The following is a 25506-nucleotide window of genomic DNA, read 5'->3' on the forward strand; positions in this document are numbered from 1 at the left end:
CAAGATGCTCTTTAGTTCTTCACTTTCTGCCATTAGAGTAGTATCACCTAAATATGAGGCTGTTCATATTTCTCCCAGTAATCATGATTCCAGCTTGTGATTTATCCAGTTCAGCATTTTGCATTGTGTACTCTGCATGTAAGTTAAATAAGCAGGGTGATAATATAGAGCCTCATTGTATTCCTTTCCCAATTTTGAACCAGTCAGTTGTTCCATGTCCAGTTGCTTCTTGACCCACATACAGTTTCTCAGGACACAGGTTAGTGATCTGGTAGTCTAATCTCTAAGAATTTTCCACAATTTGTTGAGATTCACTTGGTCCAAGTTTTTAGCATAGTCAATGAAGCATAAGTAGATATTTTTTGGAACTCCCTTGCTTTCTCCATGACCCAACAAATGTTGGCAATTTGATCTCTGGTTTCTCTGCCTCTCTGAAGCCCAGCATGTACATTTGGAAGTTCTTGGTTCATGTACTGCTGAAACCTAACTGGAAGGATTCTGAGCATAACCTTGCTAGCATGTGAAGTGAACACAATTGTACAGTAGTTTGAGCATTCTTTGGCATTGCCCTTCTTTGGGACTGGAATGAAAACTGATCTCTTCCAGTCCTGTGGCCACTGCTGAGTTTTCCAAATTTGCTGACATACTGAGTGAAGTGCTTTAACGGCATCATTTTTAAGATTTTAAATAGCTCAGCTGGAATTTTGTCTCGCTTTTTTCATAGTAATGTTTCCTAAGACTCCAGTACACATCTATTAGAATAGCCAGAATCTGGAACACTGACAACACCAAAGGCTGACAAGGATGTAAAGCAACGGGAACACTTATTCATTGTTGGTGTGAATGCAAAATGCTACAGCCACGTTAGAAGACAGTTCGGCAATTTCTTACACATCTAAACACACTCTTATCTTACAGTCCAGAAATTATGCTTCCTGATATTCACCTGAAACAATAAAAAACTTATATCCACACAGAAACCTGAACACAATGTTTAAAACAGCTTAATTCATAGTTGCCAAAACTTGGACACAACCAAGATGTCCCTCAGTAGGCAAATGGATAAACTGTGGAACTTCCAGAAAATGGAATATTATTCTTAAAAACAACAAAAAAAAGAGCTATCCAGCCCTGAAAAGACATGGAGGAAGCTTAAATAGATATTACTAAGTGAAAGAAGCCAACCTGAAAGGTTACACCCAGTATGATTCCAACTATCTGACATTCTGGAAAAGGCAAAACTAAGGAGATGGTAAACACATCAGTGGTTCCCAGGGATCATAGGGAAGGAGGGATGAACAGGCGAAGCACAGAGGATTTTTAGGACAGTGAAAATATTCAGTGATATTGTAATGGTGGTTCAATTCAGTTCAGTTCAGTCGCTCAGTCGTGTCCAACTCTTTGCGACCCCATGAATTGCAGCACGCCAGGCTTCCCTGTCCTGGAGTCTACCCAAACTCATGTCCATCGAGTCGGTGATGTCATCCAGCCATCTCATCCTCTGTCGTCCTCTTCTCCTCCTGCCCCCAATCCCTCCCAACGTCAGGATCTTTTCCAGTGAGTCAACTCTTCACATGAGGTGGCCAAAGTATTGGAGTTTCAGCTTTAGCATCAGTCTTTCCAATGAACACCCAGGAATGATCTCCTTTAGGATGGACTGGTTGGACCTCCTTGCAGTCCAAGGGACTCTCAAGAGTCTTCTCCAACACCACAGTTCAAAAGCATCAATTCTTCGGTGCTCAGCTTTCTTTACAGTCCAACTGTCACATCCGTACATGACCACTAGAAAAACCATAGCCTTGACTAGATGGACCTTTGGTGGCAAAGTAATGTCTCTGCTTTTCAATATGCTATCTGGGGTGGTCATAACTCTCCTTCCAAGGAGTAAGTGTCTTTTAATTCCATGGCTGCAGTCACCATCTGCAGTGATTTTGGAGCCCCCCAAAATAAAGTCTGACACTGTTTCCACTGTTTCCCCATCTATTTCCCATGAAGTGATGGGAGTGGATGCCATGATCTTCGTTTTCTGAATGTTGAGCTTTAAGCCAACTTTTTCACTCTCCTCTTTCACTTTCATCAAGAGGCTGTTTAGTTCCTCGTCACTTTCTGCCATAAGGGTGGTGTCATCTGCATATCTGAGGTTATTGATATTTCTCCTGGCAATCTTGATTCCAGCTTGTGCTTCTTCCAGTCCAGTGTTTCTCATTCTGTACTCTGCATAGAAGTTAAATAAGCAGGTGACAATATACAGCCTTGACATACTCCTTTTCCTATTTGGAACCAGTCTGTTGTTCCATGCCCAGTTCTAACTGTTGCTTCCTGACCTGCATATAGGTTTCTCAAGAGGCAAGTCAGGTGGTCTGGTATTCCCATCTCTTTCAGAATTTTCCACAGTAATGTTGGTACATGTCATTATATATTTATTATATATTTAATGGAGGTACATGTCATTATATATTTATTCACACACAGAATGTACAACACCAAGAGTGAACCATAACGTAAACTCTGGACTTCAGGTGGCAATGATGTGTCAATGTAGTCATTAATTTTAACAGATTTACCAGTCTAGTGGAAGATGTGATCATGAAGGAGGCTATGAATGTGGGAGGGCAAAGGGTATGTAAGAAATCTCTGTACTGTCTTCTCAACTTGGTTGAACCTAAAACTGCTATAAATAAAGTCTTACTGTGTGTTCATTTCAAAATATATACAAATATCAAATCATTATATTATACACCAGAAACTAACCCAGTGCTATTACTAATACATATAACTAATATAGCATTACATCAATTTAAAAAATATTTATTATAGTTGATTCAGAATGTTAATTTCTGCTGTACAGCAAAGTAATTCATTTATACATATATATTATTTTTCATATTCTTTTCTATTATGGTTTATCACAGGATATTGAATATAGCTCCCTGTGCTATATAGGAAGACCTTGTTGTTTATCCATTATATATACACCAGTTTGCATCTGCTAATTCCAAACTCCCAATCCTTCTCCCATACAACCCCTGTTGGCAACTATAAGTCTGTTCTCTATGTCTGTGAATCTGTTTCTGTTTCACAGATATGTTCATCTGTGTTGTATTTTAGATTCCACATACAAGTGATATCATATGGCATTTGTATTTCTCTGACTTACTTCACTTAGTATGATAATCCCTAGATCCATCCATGTTGCAGCAAATGTCATACTTTTATAGAATGAGTAATATTCCATGGTATAGATACACCACATCTTCTTTATCCATTCATCTGTTGATGGATACTTAGGGTGCTTCCATGTTTATAGTGCTACTATAAACATAGGGGTTCAGGTATCTTCTCAAATTATAATTTTATCTGGCTATATTCCCAAGAGTGGGATTGCTGGATCATATGGTAATTCTGTTTTTAGTTTTTGAGGAACCTCTACACCGTTTTCCACAGTGGCTGCACCACTTTACATTCCAAACAACAGTGTTCCCTTTTCTCCACACCCTCTCTTACATTTATTACTTGTAAACTTTTTTTTTTAGGTTAATTTGTGCTTTTATTTGCCAGTATAATTTAACTACAGTGGCCTAGAAACTTTTTTGCTGTTTTTTTAAAAAAAATCACAATCCAACAAACACATACATATATATAATATGCATATATTTATAAAAGTGAAATAAAAGTTTTGCCAAAAACTTCTATCCTGAGTGTTAACTTTTTTGAGGCTTTTAAAAAGAAGTTTTAGGTTTACAACAAAAGTGACAGGAAGGTAAATTCCCCATATCACCCCTCTCCTCACATGCATAACCAATATCAACAGAGCAGTACCCTTAAAAATAAAAACAAGGATGAACTATATTGACACATAGCACCAAAGTCAAAGTCCACAATTCACCTTTAGGTTTCCCTTTAATGAAACAAATAGTGTTCCACATTCTATGGATTTGGACAAAAGTTTGATGACATATAACCATCATTATAATGTCATTGAAAGTATTTTCACTGCTCATAGAAACTTCTGTATCTATGTATTCATCTTCCCTTCACTCCCCTCAAACTCCTGGCACTGATCTTTTTGTCACCATAGTTTTGTCTTTTCCAGAATGGCATATAGAATCTATCTTTTTTTCTTTCTTTTTCCATAAACAGAGAGGTGCAAAGCTTTTATGTCTGTAAGATCGCTCATGGCCTACATATGTATGGACCAAATAGACTCTAGGTGGCAAACTCACCTACTAAATATTTTAGCTTCCTTCAAATATTGAACCCTGTCCCATTGGTCCTGCCCAGCAGCCACATGGAGGTACAGGGGGACATGTGTTGGATACTTGTTCATAGAAGGCCACAAATTTTGTGCCTCTTATTACAGTGAACCCAGATTCCTGTTGGGTGTGTTGTAAACAAAGGAGCCATTTCTTCAGGCCCCCTACTTTGAGCACACCCCCAGACTTTTAAATGATGGCCATTCTGATCAAAGTGAGGTGGTACCTCATTACAGTTTTGATTTGTATCTCTCTAATAATTAGTGATTATGAGCATTTTTTTCATGTGCCTATTGGCCATTTGTATGTCTTTCTTGGAAAAATACCTACTTAGGTCTTCTCCCCATTTTTCATCAGGTTGCTTCTTTTTTTGTTCTTGAGTTGGATAAGCTGTTTATATTTTCTGGAAATTAAGCCTTTGTCGGTCATATCATTTGCAATTATTTTCTCCATAATTATATATTAAATTTATAATTATGTTTGTAATATATAGGACTTCTTGGTGGCTCAGTGGTAAAGAATCTGCCTGCCAATGCAGGAGACAGGTGTTCAATCCCTGGGTCAAGAAGATCCCGAGAAGGAAATGGCTACCCACAGTCTTTTTGCCTTGGAAATCCCATGAACAGAGGAGCCTGGCGGGCTATAGTCCATAGGGTCACAAAAGAGTTGGATATGACCTAGCAACTAAACAACATGTAATCATAATTATGTATATTATACACTATTACACCTTAATTTCTAAAACTGAATTATAGTTGATATACAATGTTATATGCTACATGTATATAATAATATAGTGATACAAAAATTTTAAAGGTTATATTCCATTTACAGTAGTTATAAAATACTGTCTATATCCCATTATACAATATATCCTTTTAGCTTATTTATACATGACAGCTTGTAGTTCTTAAAATCCTACCCCTATATTGCCCATCCCCCCTTAATTACACCTCAATTTTTAAAAAGTCTTTAAAAATTATTTCTAGAAAAAGAAGACAAGAATATACAATGGAGAAAAGACAGTCTCTTCGGCAAGTAGGGTTGGGAAAGCAGGATAGTCACACGTAAATCAATGAAGTTAGAACACTCCCTCACAAACACAAACTCAAAATGGCTTAAAGACTTAAATATAAGACATGACACCATAAAATTCCTAGAAGAGAACATATGCAAAATATTCTCTGACATTTCTTAGATCAGTCTTCCAAGGCAATAGAAATAAAAGCAAAAGTAAACAAATGGACCTAATCAAATATATAAGCTTTTGTACAGAAAACTGTAAACAAAATGAAAAGACAACCTATGGAATGGGAGAAAATATTTGCAAATAATGTGACTGACAAGGGCTTAATTTCCAGAATACATAAACAGCTCCTACAGCTCAATATCAAAAAAACCAAACAATTCAGTAAATAAGTGGGCTGCTGCTGCTGCTAAGTCACTTCAGTCGTGTCTGACTCTGTGCAACCCCATAGACGGCAGCCCACCAGGTTCCCCCTGTCCCCTGGATTTTTGGAGTGGGTTGCCATTTCCTGCTCCAATGCATGAAAGTGAAAAGTGAAAGTGAAGTCGCTCAGTCGTGTCCTACTCTTTGCGACCCCATGGACTGCAGCCTACTAGACTCCTCCACCCATGGGATTTTCCAGGCAAGAGTACTGGAGTGGGCTGTCATCACCTTCTCCAAATAAATGGGCAGAAGACCTAAACAGATATTACTCCAAAGAAGATATACAGATGTGCTGGGAGCCAGCATGGGAGATCCCACCCATGACAAGGCCATATGGAGAGACCTGACGGTCAAGGCGAGTCAGGTCTCAAGGGGTCCTCTGCCTGAGCATCTACCCCGAAACCAAAATCTGTCTGTTTACTGTCTGCTATACTATACTCTTCTGACATTACAGGGGGCTATCCCCAACCACCTTTCTCTGGAAAAAGTTAACTTAGAGCTCCAACTGGTCTACTGCATATGAAAGGAATGTTTCAGCTCAAATTCCTCTGATGGCTCTCTAACTTGCCTGACAGTTGGAGACTTTTACAACTTGTGATTGTTTACAGCCCCCCAACCTTGAGAGGCATGAAGCTTAAAACATCTTAAAGATATAGAGCCTTTTAGAGCTAAGAATTAGTCTGATGAAAGGTTACATTGTTGAGTTAATGTTTGCTGCCAGGCCTCCACATCCTTTATCTTTTAGGCACCTGGGAGGATATTAATCAATGCAAACGGGATGCAGAAATAGGAATATAGTAGTTTTGATGTTAGCAACACTAGACTTTTGAATTAATGAATTTTCTCTTCGTTATAAATCACTGTACTCCTCTTTCCTTGTTATAAATTGTTGTGTCCTTGCTATGTAAGAATGTAACTTTATTTAGTGCTTTCTGAGAGTGGCACCAGACTTTTGGAAGAACAACACTATTAAGGCAAATAAGTTCTCTGGTTGATGGACTTTTATCAGAAAAGGGCTGTAAAATGTTAATTGGCCCTCTGGCCAGAAGATGATGTAAATCACCTAAGACTTGTGTATACAGCTAGGTATGCAGAGAGAAAGCCTGGTCTCGATAAGAGTCAGGGCTGCTGATGCTGCATAACTTTGTATTATCCATTGATCTCTATGTACAACCAAAAGTATAAAAGGCTTTCCCGAACAATAAAGGATGGACCAGTTTCTCAGACCAGCTTCTCGAACTGGTTTCTTGGAAATCTGGCTCCCCCCATGTCTCTCTCTCTCTTTCTCCCTCTCCCTCCCTCTCCTTTTCAGACTGAATTCCCATCTGTAGCATGGAGGCTCGCCAAGTCTACTTACTTGCCCTGGCTTCTAAGACCCAAGCGAGAAGGAGCCCAAGGCGGGGCACCCTCCGCTATTCAAACGGGCACTGGTGGCCTATCGCAGATGGTGCAAACCTCTTGTCTTGAGGTTTTATTAGTTCTCCACGTAAACCAAGTTATTCAGCCTCTTTTCTCCACTGAATTTTCCTACTATACTATTCTTTCCTAATCTCTCTTTATATTTCTAATTAAATAGTCCTTTCCCAGACTCCGACTCTGTCCCCGCTTCGAATTCCCTGGATCCACCGGGGCTGGACCCCAGCACAGATGGCCAATAGGCACCTGAAAAGATGCTCAGCATTGCTAAACGTTAGAGAAATGCAAATCAAAACTACAGTGAGGTAACACCTCACACCAGTTAGAATGGCCATCATCAAAAAATCTACAAACAATAAAGGCTGGAGAGGATGTGGAGAAAAGTGAACCCTCTTATAGTTTCGGTGGGAACATAAACATAATGGAAAACAGTCTGGAGGCTCCTCAAAATCTGTAGTTACCATATGATCCAGCAATCCCATTCCTGGGCCTACATATCCAAACAACACTGTAATTTGAAAAGATACGTGTACCCCTATGTTTATAGCTGTGCTATTTACAATAGTGAAGACATGGAAGCAACCTAAGTGTCCATTAATAGATGAATGGATAAAGATGTGGTATTACTCCTTCTAAAATTGAATAGAATAGTGCTATTATCAGCAACACGGATGGACCTAAAAATTATCATATGAAGTAGAGTAAATCAGACAGAGAAAGACAAATACTATATGATGCCACTTATATGTGGAATCTTAAAAAAATGATACAAGATGAACTTATTTACAAAACAGAAACAAACTCACAGATGTAGAAAATAAACTGATAGATACGAAAAAGGGAAGGGGGAAAAATTAGAAGTTTGTGGTTAACAGATACACGTAACTATATATAAAATAAAAAACCAGGAGCTACTGTATAGCACAGGAACTATATTCAATATTTTGCAATAATCTATAATGGGAAAATCTGAAAAAAGATATATAAATATACACACACATACACCTGAATCACTTTGCTGTATACCTGAAATTAACACAACATTGTAAATCAACTATATTTCAATTTTTTAAAAGTCTTTAAAAGAATCCTGTGTATCAGTAAGGAAAGAAAAACTAAAGAGTGTAATGCTGGCGGTAAGAACAGCAATTCAATGGAATTGAGAGTCCAGAAATAAACCCATTAATCTGTCGTCAACTGACTTTCAACAATGGTGCCAAGACCACACAATGAAGAAAAACTAGTCTCAACTAAAGGTGCCAGAACAGTGAAATATGCACATATAACAGAATTAAGCTGAACTCTTACCTCACACCATATACAAAAATTAACTCAAAATGAATCAAGGACATACATATAACAATAAAAACTACAAAACTCTTAGATGAGAGAAAGGCTAAATCTTTATAATGTTGGGTCAGACAATAGTTTCTTGGTTCTGGCACCAAAAAGCACAAGCAATGAAAGAAAAAATACACATATTGGACTACGTCAAAATGAAAACCGTTTGTGCATCAAAGGGTACCATCAAGAGAGTAAAAAGACAACCCACATAACGAGTTTTTGCAAGTATTTGCAAATTATATGTCTGATAAGGCACTCATCTCACATGCTAGCAAAGTAATGCTCAAAATTCTTCAAGTGAGGTTTCAACAGTACACGAACCAAGAAATTCCAGATGTTCAAGCTGAATTTAGAAAAGTCAGAGGAACCAGAAATCAAATTGCCAACACCAGTTGGATCATAGAAAAAGCAAGAGAATTCAGAAAAACATCTACTGCTATGCTAAAGACTGTGTGGATCACAACAAACTGTGGAAAATTGTTAAAGAGATGGCAATACCAGATCACCTTACCTGTTTCCTGATAAACCTGTGTGCAGGTCAAGAAGCAACAGTTAAAACCAGACATGGAACAGACTGGTTCCAAATTATGAAAGGAGTACGGTAAGTCTCTATATTGTCACCCTGCCTATTTAGCTTATATGCAGAGTACATCATACAAAATGCTGGGCTGGATGAAGCACAAGCTCGAAAAGATTGCTGGGAGAAATATCAATAACCTCAGATATGCAGATGACACCACCCTTATGGCAGAAAGTGAAGAGGAACTAAACAGCCTCTTGATGAAAGTGAAAGAGGAGAGTAAAAAAGCTCGCTTAAAACTCAACAATCAAAACATGAAGATCATGGCATCGGGTCCGATCACTTCATGGGAAATAGATGTGAAAACAATGGAAACAGAGACAGACTTTATTTTCTTGGGCTCTAAATTCACAGCAGATGGTGACTGCAACCATGAAATTCATAGACACTTGTTCCTTGAAAGAAAAGCTATGACCAACCTAGACAGCATATTAAAAAGCAGAGACATTACTTTGCCAACAAAGATCCGTCTAGTCAAAGCTATGGTTTTTCTAGTAGTCATGTGAGAGTTGAACCATAAAGAAAGCTGAGCACCGAAGAATTTATGCTTTTGAACTGTGGTGTTGGAGAAGACTTGAGAGTCCCTTGGACTACAAGGAGATCCAACCAGCCCATCCTAAAGGAAATCAGTCCTGAGTGTTCATTGGAAGGACTGATGTTGAAACTGAAACTCTGATACTTTGGCCACCTGATGCGAAGAACTGACTCTTTGGAAAAGACCCTGATGCTGGGAAAGATAGAAGGCGGGAGGAGAAGGGGACAATAGAGGATGAGATGGTTGGATGGCATCACTGACTCGATAGACAAGAGTTTGAGCAAACTCCAGGAGTTGGTGATGGACAGGGAAGCCTGGCGTGCTACAGTCCATGAGATTGCAAAGAGTCAGACATGACTGAGCAACTGACTTGAACTGAACTGAAGGGTCTAGTATCCAGGATATACAAAACCACTTAGAACTCAAATAAACAACCCAATTGACAAGTCAATTAAAAATGGGCAATGAGGGCTTCCCTGGTGGCTCAGTGGTAAAGAATCTGCCTGCCAATGCAGGAGACACAAGTTGAATCCCTGATCCAGAAAAAGCCTACATGCTGCAAAGCAACTAAGCCTGTGTGCCAGTACTATTGAGCCTGTGCTCCAGAGCCTGGGAATCATGACTACTGAACCCACGTACTACAACTACTGAAGCCCACACACCCTAGAGCTTGTGCCCCACAAGAAGCCATCTCAAGAGCAGCCTGAGCACCACTCCTAAAGAGTAGTCCCTATTTGCTGCAACTAGAAAAAAGCCTGTGCAGCCAAAAATAAAATTAAATTTTTTAAATGGGCAATGAACCTGAATAGATATTTCTCCAAGGAACAAATATAAATGATCAAGAAACACATGAAAAGATGTTCAATGTCCTTAATTATTAGGGAAATGCAAATCAAAACCACAATGACATCCCATTTCACATGTACTAGGATGACGATTCTAATCCCACCTCCCCAAGGAAAAAGGACTATTTGTCTCTTTATTCACTGTTTTATTTCCTGAACTAGAACAGTCTCTGACACAAAGCAAGTATGTAATAAATATTTGTTAAATTAATAACAAGCTCTAGGAAATTACATTTCAGGGGAAGGTCCAGAACTAGGAAGATATCATAGTATCCATTTTTCTCCATTGTTGGATTTGGTTATGGTTGTAAAGAGCCAACACTGCAGCTTAAAGCTTTTTGAACATGACAATTTTCTCTCTCTCTCTCTCTTTTTTTTTTTTTTTGGTGTCAAACTACACTAATTATTTTAAAAAATGAAAAATAACAAGTATGAGTGAGCATGTGGGAAAACTAGAACTTTCATATAATGTTGGTGGGAATATAAAATACAACAACTCCTATGAATGACAGTTTGACAGTTCCTCAATAAGTTAAATGCAGAATTACAGTATGATCATGCTGCTTCATTCATGGGAATATAATAAATGAAAACAAATGTTAAAACAAAACTTGTGGGAGTTCCCTGGTAGGCTACTGGTTAGGATTCAGCACTTTCACTGCCATGGTCCAGGTTCAATCCCTGGTTGGGGAATTGAGATCCTATAAGCCACGCAGTACAGCCAAAAAACAAAAATTGAGTAGTAATGTCCTGAAAAGAATATATTAAACACACACACAATTGGACATGAATATTAACAGCAGCACTATTCACAATAAGCAAAAGGTGGAAACCACCAAAATGTCCATCAACTGCCAAATGGATTAACAAAATGTGATATATCCACACAATAGAAAGTCATTTGGCCATAAAAAAGAACAAAGTACTGATATATAGTACAATATCGATAAACTAAATGAAAGAAGTCAGATATCAAAGGACACATTGCATGACTCCATTTATATGAAACATCAATAATAGGCAAATCTACAGAAACAGAAAGCAAATTCGTGGTTACTAGGGACTAGAGGGAGCATGAATCAGGAAGTGAGTGCTTAATTGAAAACAGGGTCTCATTTTGAAATGATGAAAATATTCTAGAACTAGATGGTGGTGATGGTTATACCATATTGTGAATATATTATGCCACTGAAGTATATATACACTTTAAAATGGTTTATATGGTGAATTTTATATTTTTCAATAAAAAATAAATTTTATTTCTATATATAATTAATGAACATTGATAAAATGAAAATTTTAAAACAATTCCACTTATAGTAGCATCCAAAAAAATTAAATTCACAATGATAAACTTAACAAATATGTACAAAATCTATACATTGAAAACAATAAAGCACTGCTGAGAGAAATAGAAGCAGTAAATTTCTCTTGCTCAGAGGGAAAGTAAAAAAAGAATTAATTTTAAAAGAAACATATATTAAGGTCTGCATTTTGGCATAAAAGATGTCTTACAAACGGTTTTAATTGAGAGAGCTTGAAATGAATTACTTTTTCTAGTTAAGAATAATCAAATTTTATACATATAGAAGTCAGTAAAAAAATTTTCCATTAGGTTATGTATGACACATTAGTAAGGGGTAAACAAAACTGTATCATGAGGAAAAATACTTTTGGTTACCTTTCTATCACTCTAACCCTGTCAACCCAATAAAGATGGAATGGCAGCAGTGTTACTAAGCAATCCTGCTTAAAGTAAAACTGACCCTTTGTTGGCATCTGGACTGGAAGGCTCCTGGTGAGAAGCCACAGCTTTGGGCTTCCCTAAATGCAGTATAATCATTCCATTCTCTGGAAAACCTTGGTAGTTAAGGCCTTGCTCGTGGGCTAAGAAACATGAAATTACCAAGCCATGATAACTTGCAACCACTGGCACGAGCTTTTTTTCTTCTTCTTCTTTACACCTGGGCTGTCATTTAGGGAAGCAGAGAAAGCCTCAGGAATGCTGCGAGGATCCTTACCACAATTCTGATGCTGTCCTCACCACATGCAGTGTTTACTGTCATAGCTGAGAGCTTTCAAGTTTAAATGTCAGTCTGAACCCCAGATCAACAACAGTCATAAAGCCACTGCATGACCTAATGAATTTAATTTAGAAAGCAGATATCGAAAGTTCAAGAAACCACATAAGGCAAATTCACCTCTTAAAAAGTTAGAAGAATATGCAACATTATAAGAGGAGAAAACTCAGAAAAATAGGACTTTAATGGGGACTTACTATTTTAAACTGTTCTACTAAAAACTAGACCAAATTAATGACTATTGATGTTATGCAAATTATTTAAAAGCATATAGATCATCAATTACTTAAGTCTAAGAGGAAAGCATCATTACACTTGCAGGCCTTACTGTCACATTTAAGCATCCGCCCAGGTGGCCGGGGGGGGGGGGGGACAGTTGGGGGGTCCACCGTCCACATCTGAAATGGGAACAAAGCAACCCTGAGTGGCAGGAGGGGGATTTGGGAGCCAGGAGCCCTGACTTGGGAGTTCGCACATCGGGGCAGGAGGGGGCTGAGGGACGGTTCTCGTCCACTGGGGCCGCTGCCCCACACTCCTGCCGCTGTCACCGGAGCCGGCCAGGCGACTTGAGGAGGCTCCGGACAGGTCGCCCCGTCCGCTCAGGATAAACTCACGCCGCCTCTCACGCCCAGCCCCAGGGCACGACACTCGCCCGTCTGACCGCCGCCAGGTGGACCCCGGCCGGGCCGCGGCTCCGGGCGCTTCCGCGGCAACCCCTCGGCTCGGCCGGGCCGGTTCGGGGCTCCCGCGGTGGCCACAGAGCCCGAGGGCTGGCCCCCTCGCTCGGCCGCCGGGACCCCGGCGAGGCGGCCTCTCCACAGCCAACGGCCACGGGCAACGGCCGCTGCCCGCGCGCACCCGCCCCGCTGGCCCGCGTGCCCGGCTCCCGGCGTCCACCTGTTGGTCGCACTCGGGGCATGATTCGGTGGCCATCTTCACTTTCTTGGCTCAAGTTGCAGACAAGCTTTTCTCTGAAGAGGCTCGGGCTCCGCCCCTGGTACCTCAGCCGCCCAGCCTCAGCCCGCCAGGTCCAGGATAGCCGGACCCAGGCTCTGACCGGTGAGAGCGGGCGCGTCCGCAAGCTCGCTCAGAGCCTGCGGGCCGAGGGGGCGAGGCGCGACGTGCGCCGCCTCTGAGGGTCTGCGGAACAGCTCGCATTCACAGGGATCGGCTCCTCACAAGATTACTTGGCCTGGATCTTCAGGAGGAACAATAGGTACGCCCCCTCTAGGCCGGCATGGGGGCGTGGCTTGGCCGCGACTCCGCAGTGAAGGGCATCGGTCTCGACCAACAAATGGGTCGTGGTATTGAGCACGCCCCCTCTCTGAGAGGAAGAAGGGAGAGTGAAAAGCAGGTGGAGAGGCAGGTGCTTGGCACAGATCCTGATGTTTGATAAACTTCTGTCTCACAAGTCTAATCATTGAGAAATTGGAGTAGAGATGTCATTCAAGCCCTGGGCCCAGGATTGGGGATTAAAAATTCATTCGTTTAATGAATAATTGCCTAAGGCCCACTATCGGGCAAATTTGAATAATGTGCGATTTGTCTGCCCTCAAACACCTTCTAGCTATTTAGATCTGTTACTACTTAAGAGCCCACAATGAAAGACCAGTTTGTTTTAAATTCATCATGCATTTTTAAGAAAAAAAAAATTTACTCATAAAATGAAGTGAAAAAATATATACAAAATACAAGTTCATTTTTTAAATGTGGGATTCGACAGTCATAAAATTACACTTAAAATTATATTTCAACAATCGGAGCAAATATAACTAAGAAAATAAGAAAGTAAATTTCATTCTGACAAAATTTGCCCATGAGCATTTATTACAATGGGTATTACTCCAGTACTCTTGCCTGGAAAATCCCATAGGCAGAGGAGCCTGGTAGGCTGCAGTCCATGGGGTCGCTAAGAGTCGGACACGACTGAGCGACTTCACTTTGACTTTTCACGTTCGTGCATTGGAGAAGGAAATGGCAACCCACTCCAGTATTCTTGCCTAGAGAATCCCAGGGATGAGGGAGCCTGGTGGGCTGCCGTCTATGGGGTCGCACAGAGTTGGACACGACTGAAGCGACTTAGCAGCAGCAGCCGCACAATGGGTATTGCACTGATATCCGTTCTACGATTTTAAGGAAAGCAAAGGCATTAGTGAAATTTCTATTCTACATGTTAATGCCTGTAAGCACACTTTGAATGAAGACAATGTATATAAATATTTTAAGTTTTCAATGTGACAAGTAAGGTTGTTTCTTGTTTAGTCACTTACCTAAATGAGTTTGGATTGATAAAAGCACCACTTGTAGAGAAAAATTTACGTCGAAACCGTCTCTAGGTTCTCGTGGCAGGAAAATTATCTTAAACCATTAAACTATGTTAATGGTGATGGAAGAATAGATTTTAAAGCAATTTTAGTAAATTCATGATTCATTCTTACCCTTTATCCAAGATGAAGTGATGATGTAGTTTCATACATCATATTCGGAGGAGGAGAGGCCCCCTCAGAAAGGAGCACGAGGCTTTAGAGCGGATGAAGGGAGAGAGATTTGGACCCCAAATTTTCTCCCTGTTCTTTGGCTTCTGTTTGGTCCCAGACGGTATGCCTCATCCAGCTTCAAGGCTGCTGACGGGCTGCTGGAAATGACATAGGAGCCTCAAAAAAAGCCTGACCCCCGCCAGCCGCTGCTGTTCAGGAAGGCGTTCACCAATCACATGCTGATGGTGGGACGGAACAGGGAGAAGGGCTGGAGTCAGCCCCAAATCCAGCCCTTGCAAAACCTCACTCTGCTCTCCGCCCGCTCAGCTCTCCACTACTCCCTGCAGCTCTTCGAAGACCTGAAGGCATTCAAAGGCGGAGGACCAGCGCGTAGGCCTCTTCCGACCTTGGCTCAACATGGAACTCAGGCTGTGTTCAGCTCTGCACCTCCGCCTGCAGTTTTGACAAAGCTGGGTTGTTGGAGTGCATCCGCAGGCTGGTGAAAGACAAGGACTGGGTTCCTGAGGGCGTGGGAGCCCTCGATACGTGTCTGCAATCTTCCCTGGATATGCCTTGAGCCCTATCTCCCTCCTGGAGGATCCATCCTTCATCTGAGCCTGGGTAGGTGGGGTGGGCGACTGCAAGCTGAGGGAAAATTAAGCGCCCGCCGTGTTCGTGCAGCAAGAGGCACAAAAGAAGGGCTGCGAACAGGTCCTCTGGCTATGGGTCTGACCTCCAATTCACCGAGGTGGGCACCAAGAACATCTTCGTCTTCTGGACCCACGACAATAGGGCGCTGGAACTGGTGACCCCTTCACTGGACCGTGTCATCCTGCCTTGGCTAGTCCAACAGAGTCTGCTGGACCTGGCTCAAACCTGGGATGAATTCCGGGTGGTGGAGTGTAAGATCACCATGAATGTGTTCTTGCGGGCGCTGGAGGACTGTCAGTTTCGAGGAGTCTATGGCTCAGGAACTACTCGTCAGGTCTGCCATGTGCATTGAATCCTGCACCAAGGCAAGCATTTCCACATTCCCACTAAGGAAAATGGGGCTGAACTTATCCTGCGCTTCTACAAGGAGCTGAAGGCTATCCAGTATGCATCAAAAGCCCACAAAAGGATGCTCCTGGTGCAATGCTGCAGGCTATGCTGGGCCACTCACTCCAGCGACCACCAACCTGTAGCAGCCACCCCAGTTGGACCTTCACCTCCATACCAATGATTCACCTGAAGTGATATGAAATAAAAGACAGAGGAAACTGGGTCTCTGCCACCCCTACATTACACTCCCGAAGTCATAAGAGCCTGACCCAGGCATCTTAGCCTCTAGCCCTGCCGTTCAGGCCTTGGGGACCTGTACTGCCCTCTGCTCCGTACTGTGTGGTCAAAGATTGTTGGGTCAAGACATTTAGGAAACACCTTGAGCCCAAATCTGCATCTCTGTTTTCAGGCCGGATCTCCCCAGGGCTGCCATTGATTTTTTTTCCTTTAGCTGCAGTTTTGAAAAAAAAAAAAATGCCAAGGAACAAGAAAAGAAATTCATATTCAATCCTAATGAATAGCTAGATCTGACAATTTATCCAAGAGAGTAATGGTTAGAATTTAAAATGTCTTTCAATGAAATAAACTGTTTCCAGATCCACGATTTTCCTGTATGGGGATTTTCTTTTGAGGGAAAGTGCAATTCAAACTGGTCTATAACATTTGTATAATATTTAATTATAATTTTTCACATATGTGCAATGTCAAGTTCATAGTCTCTTTCACTGATAATTATTGTTAGAATATGAAATAACAATACATGAAACTGTTCTTCCAACTTTCCAACTTAAATTTTTGTTCTTCAGTCTTAACTGCTGCACTTGCATTCCTTCCTTCCACTGATACATTAAAATCCAAAAAGCTTCCCTGGTGGCTCAGATAGTTAAGAATCTGAGACCTGGGTTTGATCCCTGGGTCAGGTAGATCCCCTGGAGAAGGGAATGACTACCCACTCCAGTTCTCTTGCCTGGAGGGTTCTATGGACAGAGGAGCCTGGTGGGCTACAGTCCATGGAGTTGCAAAGAGTTGGACACAACTAAGCTACTAACACTTGCACTTCACTCCTTTCATCCTTCACAAAATACTAGCAAACCAAATTTAGCAACATATTGATAGGTTTATATGTCATGACCCAGATAAGATTTATTCTCAGATTAATTCTCAGATATTCAACATACAAAAACCATTCAGTGGAATAAACCACAGGGGTAACAGCAACAAAATGGTGGAATAGGAGTTTTCTACCATCCTCCCTTCAAAGAACAGTAGTTTTGACAACATGCACAAGTGAGGATATCTTTGTGGAAGTCCAGGAGTCCAGTGAAGAAGTTCTAGCACATCCTTGGAGCAAAAAGCAAATCCAAGACTGGACACACTAAAGAGGACCAAAAAAGCAGTTTTACATTATTTGTGCCATTCTTTCCTCAGTGTAGCACATCTCAGAGGCAAAAGAGACCTCCTAGGGCTGGAATTTCTTTCACAGCAGCAAGTGAGAGCAGGTGAATAAGTGACCAGTTTCTCCCCAAGCTGTGCAGGACACTCCCAAAGAGGCCCACTTCTTTCTGACCCTATCCAGAATATGAGGGCAGTTACACAGCTAAGAGTGGGGAGAGGCTGGGAACACAGTAGGCAGTGCTTGAAATGCATCAATGAGATGTGAATTCTTCTGTTTTGTAGACTCTGTTAGAGGATCACCCACAAACCTCTGAAGAGGCCTTACCAGCAGATCCCCCCAACTGGCCCAAAGAGATTTATTGCCAACACTCTCCACACCTCACCCACACAGTCTTCTGCCTTGCAGCCAGCATCCTGTGTGTGCCCCTGAGGTGGAAAGTACAAGCAGTGGCAGAAAGCTTGTGTGTATATGCATAAAGCTGGCCCAACTCTGCAAGACTGTGAGAAAGCAAACAAACTTCAACATTCCCTGATAGCTCAGTTGGTAAAAAATCCACCTGCAATGCAGGAGATCCCGGTTCGATTCCTGGGTTGGGAAGATCCCCTGGAGAAGGGAAAGGCTACACACTCCAGTATTCTGGCCTAGAGAATTCCATGGACTGTATAGTCCATGGGGTCACAAACAGTCATGAGCAACTGAGCGACTTTCACTTTCTTAGGAAAAGTAAAACTGATTCTGTCAGTTCAAGGCCTAGACTGAATCATGAAGAAATTAAAAGTTTGAACAAACCAGTAACAAGCACGAAGGTTGAATTAGTAATTTTAAAAACTTCCCAAATAGAAAAGCTTAAGATGAGATGGTTTCATTAGTGAATTCTACCAAACATTTAAAGAATTAATTCCAGTCATTCTCAAATTCTTGCAAAAAATTGAAGGCAGAGGAATACTTCTAAACTTATTTTAGAAGGCCAACATTACCCTGACATCAAAAAAAGAAAGGAAAAGTAGAAAATAACAGTACAATATCTCTGAAAAACATAGATGTAAAAATCCTCAGCAAAATATTAGGACTATGAATTCAACAGCATAGTAAAAGGATTATATGGTGATGATCAAGTGGAATTTAACCCTGAGATTCAACATATATAAATCAATAATGCTGATACACCACTTTAACAGATTCAAGGAGGAAAATCATATGATCATCTCAGATGCAGAAAAGGCATTTGCCAAAATTCATCATCCTTTCATGATAAACTCTCAACAGATTAGGTATAATAATAATAAAGGCCTAATTAGGCCTTTTAAGGTATATTATTAGGTAAATAATAATAAAGGTATAATAATAATAAAAGCTAATAATAATTAGCTATGATAAGCCCATAGCTAATAACTTTGTTGCTGTTATTGTTCAACCACTCAGTTCTGTCTGACTCTTTGTGACCCCAGAGACTGCAGCACGCCAGGCTTCCCTGTCCTTCACTAGTTCCCAGAGTTTACTCAAGCTCATGTCCATTGAGTCAATGATGCCATCCAACCATCACATCCTCTGTCATCCCCTTCTCCTGCCTTTGATCTTTCCAAGCACCAGAGTCTTTTCCAATGAGTCAGCTTTTCGCATCAGATAGCCAAAGTATTGGAGTTTCAGCTATAGCATCAGCCTTTCCAATGAATATTCAGGGTTGATTTCCTTTAAGGATTGCTGGTTTGATCTCTTTGTTGTCCAAGGGACTCTCAAGAGTCTTCTCCAGCACCACAGCTTGAAAGCATCTATTTTTCTGTGCTCAGCTGTCTTCATGGTCCAACTCTCACATTCATACGTGACTACTGGAAAAACTATAGCTTAACTATATGGACTTTCGTCGTTCCTCTTTCCCCTGGGTCCTGGTGCACACAAAGTTTTGTTTGTGTCCTCCAAAAGTCTCTGTTTTCCCCAATCCTGTGAAAGTTCTGTAACCAAATCCCACTGACCTTCAAAACGGGATTCCCAGTCCCTTTGCCCTAGTTTGGGAAGTCTAATGTGGGGCCTAGAACCTTCACAACCATGCAAGAACTTCTTTGCTATAATTGTTCTCCAGTTTGTGGGTCACTCACTCAGTGGCTCTATGGTAGGGCTAATGGTGACCTCTTCCAAGAGGACTTATGCCACCACTCCACTCATCCCAAGACTACTGCTGCCAGTGCCCATCCCTGCAGCAGGCCACTGATGACCCATGCCTCTGTGGCAAACCCTCACACATTCAGAGGCAGGTCTGGTTCAGTCTCTTGTGGGGGTCACTGATCCTTTTCCCTGGGTACTGGTGAGCACAAGTTTTTTATCTGTCCCCTCTGAGAGTCTCTGGCAGGTATGGGGTTTGATTTTAATGTAATTGCAGCCCTCCTACCATCTTATTGTGGCTTCTCCTTTGTCCCTAGACATAGGGTATCTTTTTTTGGTGGGTTGCAACATAATCCTGCCCACGGTTCACCAGCTAGTTGCGATTTTGTTGTTTTCACAGGAGAAGATGACAGCACATTCTTCTAATCTGCCATCTGCATCAAAACTAGCTAATATCATACCCAACAGCGAAAAGCTAAAAGCTTTTCCCCTAAGATCAGGCCAAGACAAGGGTGCCCACTCTCACCACTTCTATTCAACATGGTACTGGAATTCCTAACCAGAGCAATTAAATGAGAAAAAGATATATAGCCTACATAAATAGAAATTATTTTTGGAAAATTCTTAAAGAAATGGGAATAACAGACCACCTAACCTGCCTCCTGAGAAACCTGTAGGCAGGTCAAGAAACAGCAGCTGGAACTGGACAAAGAACAACAGACTGGTTCAAAATTGAGAAAGGAGTACATCAAGGCTCTATATTGCCACCCTGCTTATTTAACTTATATGAAGAGAAGTTAACATATACAATATAAACTTAAATAAGTTATGTAACATCATGTGAAATGCCAGGCTGAATGAAGCACAAACTGGAATCATGATTGCCAGGAGAAATGTCACCAGCCTCAGATATGCAGATGACACTACCCTAATGGTAGAAAGGAAACAGGAACTAAAAAGCCCCTTGATGAAGGTGAAAGAGGAGAGTGAAAGGCTGGCTGAAAACGCAACATTCAAAAAATGAAGGTTATCTAGAAGAAATAAAAAAAGAGTCAATATATAATGAATAATGCAATAAATGAGATCACAAACACTCTGGAGGCAACAAATAGTAGAATAACAGAGGCAGAAGATAGGATTAGTGAAATAGATGATAGAATGGTAGAAATAAATGAATCAGAGAGGAAAAAAAGAAAAACGAATTAAAAGAAATGAGGACAATCTCAGAGACCTCCAGGACAATATAAACCGCTCCAACATTCAAATTATAGGAGTCCCAGAAGAAGAAGACAGAAAGACCATGAGAAAATACTTGAGGAGATAATAGTTGAAAACTTCCCTAAAATGGGGAAGGAAATAATCACCCAAGTCCAAGAAACCCAGAGAGTCCCAAACAGGATAAACCCAAGGCAAAACACCCAAAGACACATATTAATCAAATTAACAAAGCTCAAACACAAAGAACAAATATTAAAAGCAGCAAGGGAAAAACAACAAATAACACACAAGGGTATTCCGATAAGGATAATAGCTGATCTTTCAATAGAAACTCTTCAGGCCAGGAGGGAATGGCAAGACATACTTAAAGTGATGAAGGAAATAACCTACAGTCCAGATTACTGTACCCAGCAAGGATCTCGTTCAAATATGAAGGAGAAATCAAAAGCTTTACAGACAAGCAAAAGCTGAGAGAATTCAGCACCACCAAACCAGCTCTCCAACAAATGCTAAAGGATAGTCTCTAGACAGGAAACACAAAAAGGGTGTATAAACCTGAACCCAAAACAATAAAGTAAATGGCAATGGGATCATACTTATCAATAATTACCTTAAACGTAAATGGATTGAATGCCCCAACCAAAAGACAAAGACTGGCTGAATGGATACAAAAACAAGACCCCTATATATGTTGTCTACAAGAGACCCACCTCAAAACAAGGGACACATACAGACTGAAAGTGAAGGGCTGGAAAAGATATTCCATGCAAATAGAGAACAAAAGAAAGCAGGAGTAGCAATACTCATATCAGATAAAATAGACTTTAAAACAAAGGCTGTGAAAAGAGACAAAGAAGGCCATTACATAACTATCAAAGAATCAATCCAAGAAGAAGATATAACAATTATAAATATAGGGGCTTCCCTGGTGGTGCAGAGGTTAAAGCATCTGCCTGCAATATGGGAGAGCTGGGCTACAGTCCACGGGTGGCAAAGAGTCAGACATGACTGAGCAACTTCACCTTCACCTTCATGCACCCAACATAGGAGCACTGCAATATGTAAGACAAATGCTAACAAGTATGAAAGGGGAAATTAACAATAACACAATAATAGTGGGAGACTTTAATGCCCCACTCACACCTATGGACAGATCAACTAAACAGAAAATTAACAAAGAAACACAAACTTTAAATGATACAATAGACCAGTTAGACCTAATTGATATCTATAGGACATTTCACCCCAAAACAATGAATTTCACCTTTTCCTCAAGTGCTCACAGAACCTTCTCCAGGATAGATCACATCCTGGGCCATAAATCTAGCCTTGATAAATTCAAAAAAATTGAAATCATTCCAAGCATCTTTTCTGACCACAATGCAGTAAGATTAGATCTCAATTACAGGAGAAAAACTATTAAAAATTCCAACATATGGAGGCTGAACAACACGCTTTTGAATAACCAACAAATCACAGAAGAAATCAAAAAATAAATCAAAATATGCATAGAAATGAATGAAAATGAAAACACAACAACCCAAAATCTGTGGGACACTATAAAAGCAGTGCTAAGGGGGAAGTTCATAGCAATACAGGCATACCTCAAGAAACAAGAAAAAAGTCAAATAAATAACCTAACTCTACACCTAGAGCAACTAGAAAAGGAAGAAATGGAGAACCCCAGGGTTAGTAGAAGGAAAGAAATCTTTAAAATTAGGGCAGAAATAAATGCAAAAGAAACAAAAGAGACCAGAGCAAAAATCAACAAAGCCAAAAGCTGGTTCTTTGAAAGGATAAATAAAATTGACAAACCATTAGCCAGACTCATCAAGAAACAAAGGGAGAAAAATCAAATCAATAAAATTAGAAATGAAAATGGAGAGATCACAACAGATTACACAGAAATACAAAGGATCATAAGAGACTACTATCAGCAATTATATGCCAATAAAATGGACAACGTGGAAGAAATGGACAAATTCTTAGAAAAGTACAACTTTCCAAAACTGAACCAGGAAGAAATAGAAAATCTTAACAGACCCATCAAAAGCATGGACATTGAAACTGTAATCAGAAATCGTCCAACAAACAAAAGCCCAGGTCCAGACAGCTTCACAGCTGAATTCTACCAAAAATTTAAAGAAGAGCTAACACCTATCCTACTCAAGCTCTTCCAGAAAATTGCAGAGGAAGGTGAACTTCCAAATTCATTCTATGAGGCCATCATCACCCTAATAGCAAAACCTGACAAAGATACTACAAAAAAAAGAAAACTACAGGCCAATATCACTGATGACCATAGATGCAAAAATCCTTAACAAAATTATAGCAATCAGAATCCAACAACACATTAAAAAGATCATACACCATGACCAAGTGGGCTTTATCCCAGGGATGCAAGGATTCTTCAATATCTGCAAATCAATCAATGTAATTCACCACATTAACAAATTGAAAAATAAAAGCCATATGATTATCTCAATAGATGCAGAGAAAGCCTTTGACAAATTTCAACATCCATTTATGATAAAAACTCTCCAGAAAGCAAGAATAGAAGGAACATACCTCAACATAATAAAAGCTATATATGACAAACCCACAGCAAACATTATCCTCAATGGTGAAAAATTGAAAGCATTTCCCTAAAGTCAGGAACAAGACAAGGGTGCCCACTTTCACCGCTACTATTCAACATTGTTCTGGAAGTTTTGGCCACAGCAATCAGAGCAGAAAAAGAAATAAAAGGATTCCAAATTGGAAAAGAAGAAGTAAAACTCTCACTGTTTGCAGATGACATGATCCTCTACATAGAAAACCCTAAAGACTCCACCAGAAAATTACTAGAGCTAATCAATGAATATAGTAAAGTTTCAGGATATAAAATCAACACACAGAAATCCTTTGCATTCCTATACACTAATAATGAGAACGTAGAAAAAGAAATCAAGAAAACAATCCCATTCACCATTGCAATGAAAAGAATAAAATACTTGGGAATATATCTACCTAAAGAAACTAAAGACCTATATATAGAAAACTATAAAACACTGGTGAAAGAAATCAAAGAGGACACTAATAGATGGAGAAATATACCATGTTCATGTATCAGAAGAATCAATATAGTGAAAATGAGTATACTACCCAAAGCAATCTATAGATTCAATGCAATCCCTATCAAGCTACCAGCTGTATTTTTCACAGAGCTAGAACAAATAATTTCACAATTTGTATGGAAATACAAAAAACCTCGAATAGCCAAAACAATCTTGAGAAAGAAGAATGGAACTGGAGGAATCAACCTGCCTGACTTCAGGCTCTATTACAAAGCCACAGTCATCAAGACAGAATAGTACTGGCACAAAGACAGAAATATAGATCAATGGAACAGAATAGAAAGCCCAGAGGTAAATCCACACACCTATGGACACCTTATCTTTGACAAAGGAGGCAAGAATATACAATGGATTAAAGACAACCTCTTTAACAAGTGGTGCTGGGAAAACTGGTCAACCACTTGTAAAAAGAATGAAACCAGAACACTTTCTAACACCATTCACAAAAATAAACTCAAAATGGATTAAAGATCTAAACATAAGACCAGAAACTATAAAACTCCTGGAGGAGAACATAGGCAAAACACTCTGTGACATAAATCACAGCAGGATCCTCTATGATCCACCTCCCAGAATACTGGAAATAAAAGCAAAAATAAACAAATGGGATCTAATTAAAATTAAAGGCTTCTGCACAACAAAGGAAACTATAAGCAAGGTGAAAAGACAGCCTTCGGAATGGGAGAAAATAATAGCAAATGAAGCAACTGACAAACAACTAATCTCAAAAATATACAAGCAACTTATGCAGCTCAATTCCAGAAAAATAAGTGACCCAATCAAAAAATGGGCCAAAGAACTAAATAGACATTTCTCCAAAGAAGACATATGGATGGCTAACAAACACATGAAAAGATGCTCAACATCACTCATTATCAGAGAAATGCAAATCAAGACCACAATGAGGTACCATTTCACACCAGTCAGAATGGCTGCGATCCAAAAGTCTACAAGCAATAAATGCTGGACAGGGTGTGGAGAAAAGGGAACCCTCTTACACTGTTGGTGGGAATGCAAACTAGTACAGCCTCTATGGAGAACAGTGTGGAGATTCCTTAAAAACTGCAAATAGAACTGCCTTATGACCCAGCAATCCCACTGCTGGGAGTACACACCAAGGAAACCAGAATTGAAAGAGACACATGTACTCCAATGTTCATTGCAGCACTGTTTATAATAGCCAGGACATGGAAGCAACCTAGATGTCCATCAGCAGATGAATGGATAAGAAAGCTGTGGTATATACACAATGGAGTATTACTCAACCATTAAAAAGAATACATTTGAATCAGTTCTAATAAGGTGGATGAAACTGGAGCCAATTATATAGTGAAGTAAGCCAGAAAGAAAAACACCAATACGGTATACTAACACATATATATGGAATTTAGAAAGATGGTAACAATAACCCTGTATGCGAGACAGCAAAAGAGACACAGATGTATAGAACAGACTTTTGGACTCTGTGGGAGAGGGAGAGGGTGGGATGACTTGGAAGAATGGCATTGAAACATGTATACTATTATGTAAGAAACAAATCACCAGTCTAGGTTCGATACAGGATACAGGATACTTGGGGCTGGTGCACTGGGATGACCCAGAGAGATGATATGGGGAGGGTGGTGGGAGGGGGGCTCAGGATTGGGAACTCATGTAT

The 25506-nt window shown here is 40.3% G+C and overlaps 1 non-coding gene and 1 pseudogene across 1 annotated transcript; one reads left to right on the plus strand and one right to left on the minus strand.

The window, feature by feature from the left end:
- Positions 1-4306: 4306 nt before the first annotated feature.
- Positions 4307-4435, minus strand: LOC114118130 (small nucleolar RNA SNORA11). The gene has a single exon (XR_003591677.1). It is a non-coding gene; the product is annotated as a small nucleolar RNA SNORA11 (small nucleolar RNA).
- Positions 4436-15130: 10695 nt separating this feature from the next.
- LOC105613341 (branched-chain-amino-acid aminotransferase, mitochondrial-like) lies at positions 15131-16603 on the plus strand (annotated as a pseudogene).
- The last annotated feature ends 8903 nt before the right edge of the window (positions 16604-25506 follow it).

The sequence above is a fragment of the Ovis aries genome, chromosome 14 (assembly GCF_016772045.2).
Source record: "Ovis aries strain OAR_USU_Benz2616 breed Rambouillet chromosome 14, ARS-UI_Ramb_v3.0, whole genome shotgun sequence".
Classification (NCBI taxonomy): domain Eukaryota; kingdom Metazoa; phylum Chordata; class Mammalia; order Artiodactyla; family Bovidae; genus Ovis; species Ovis aries.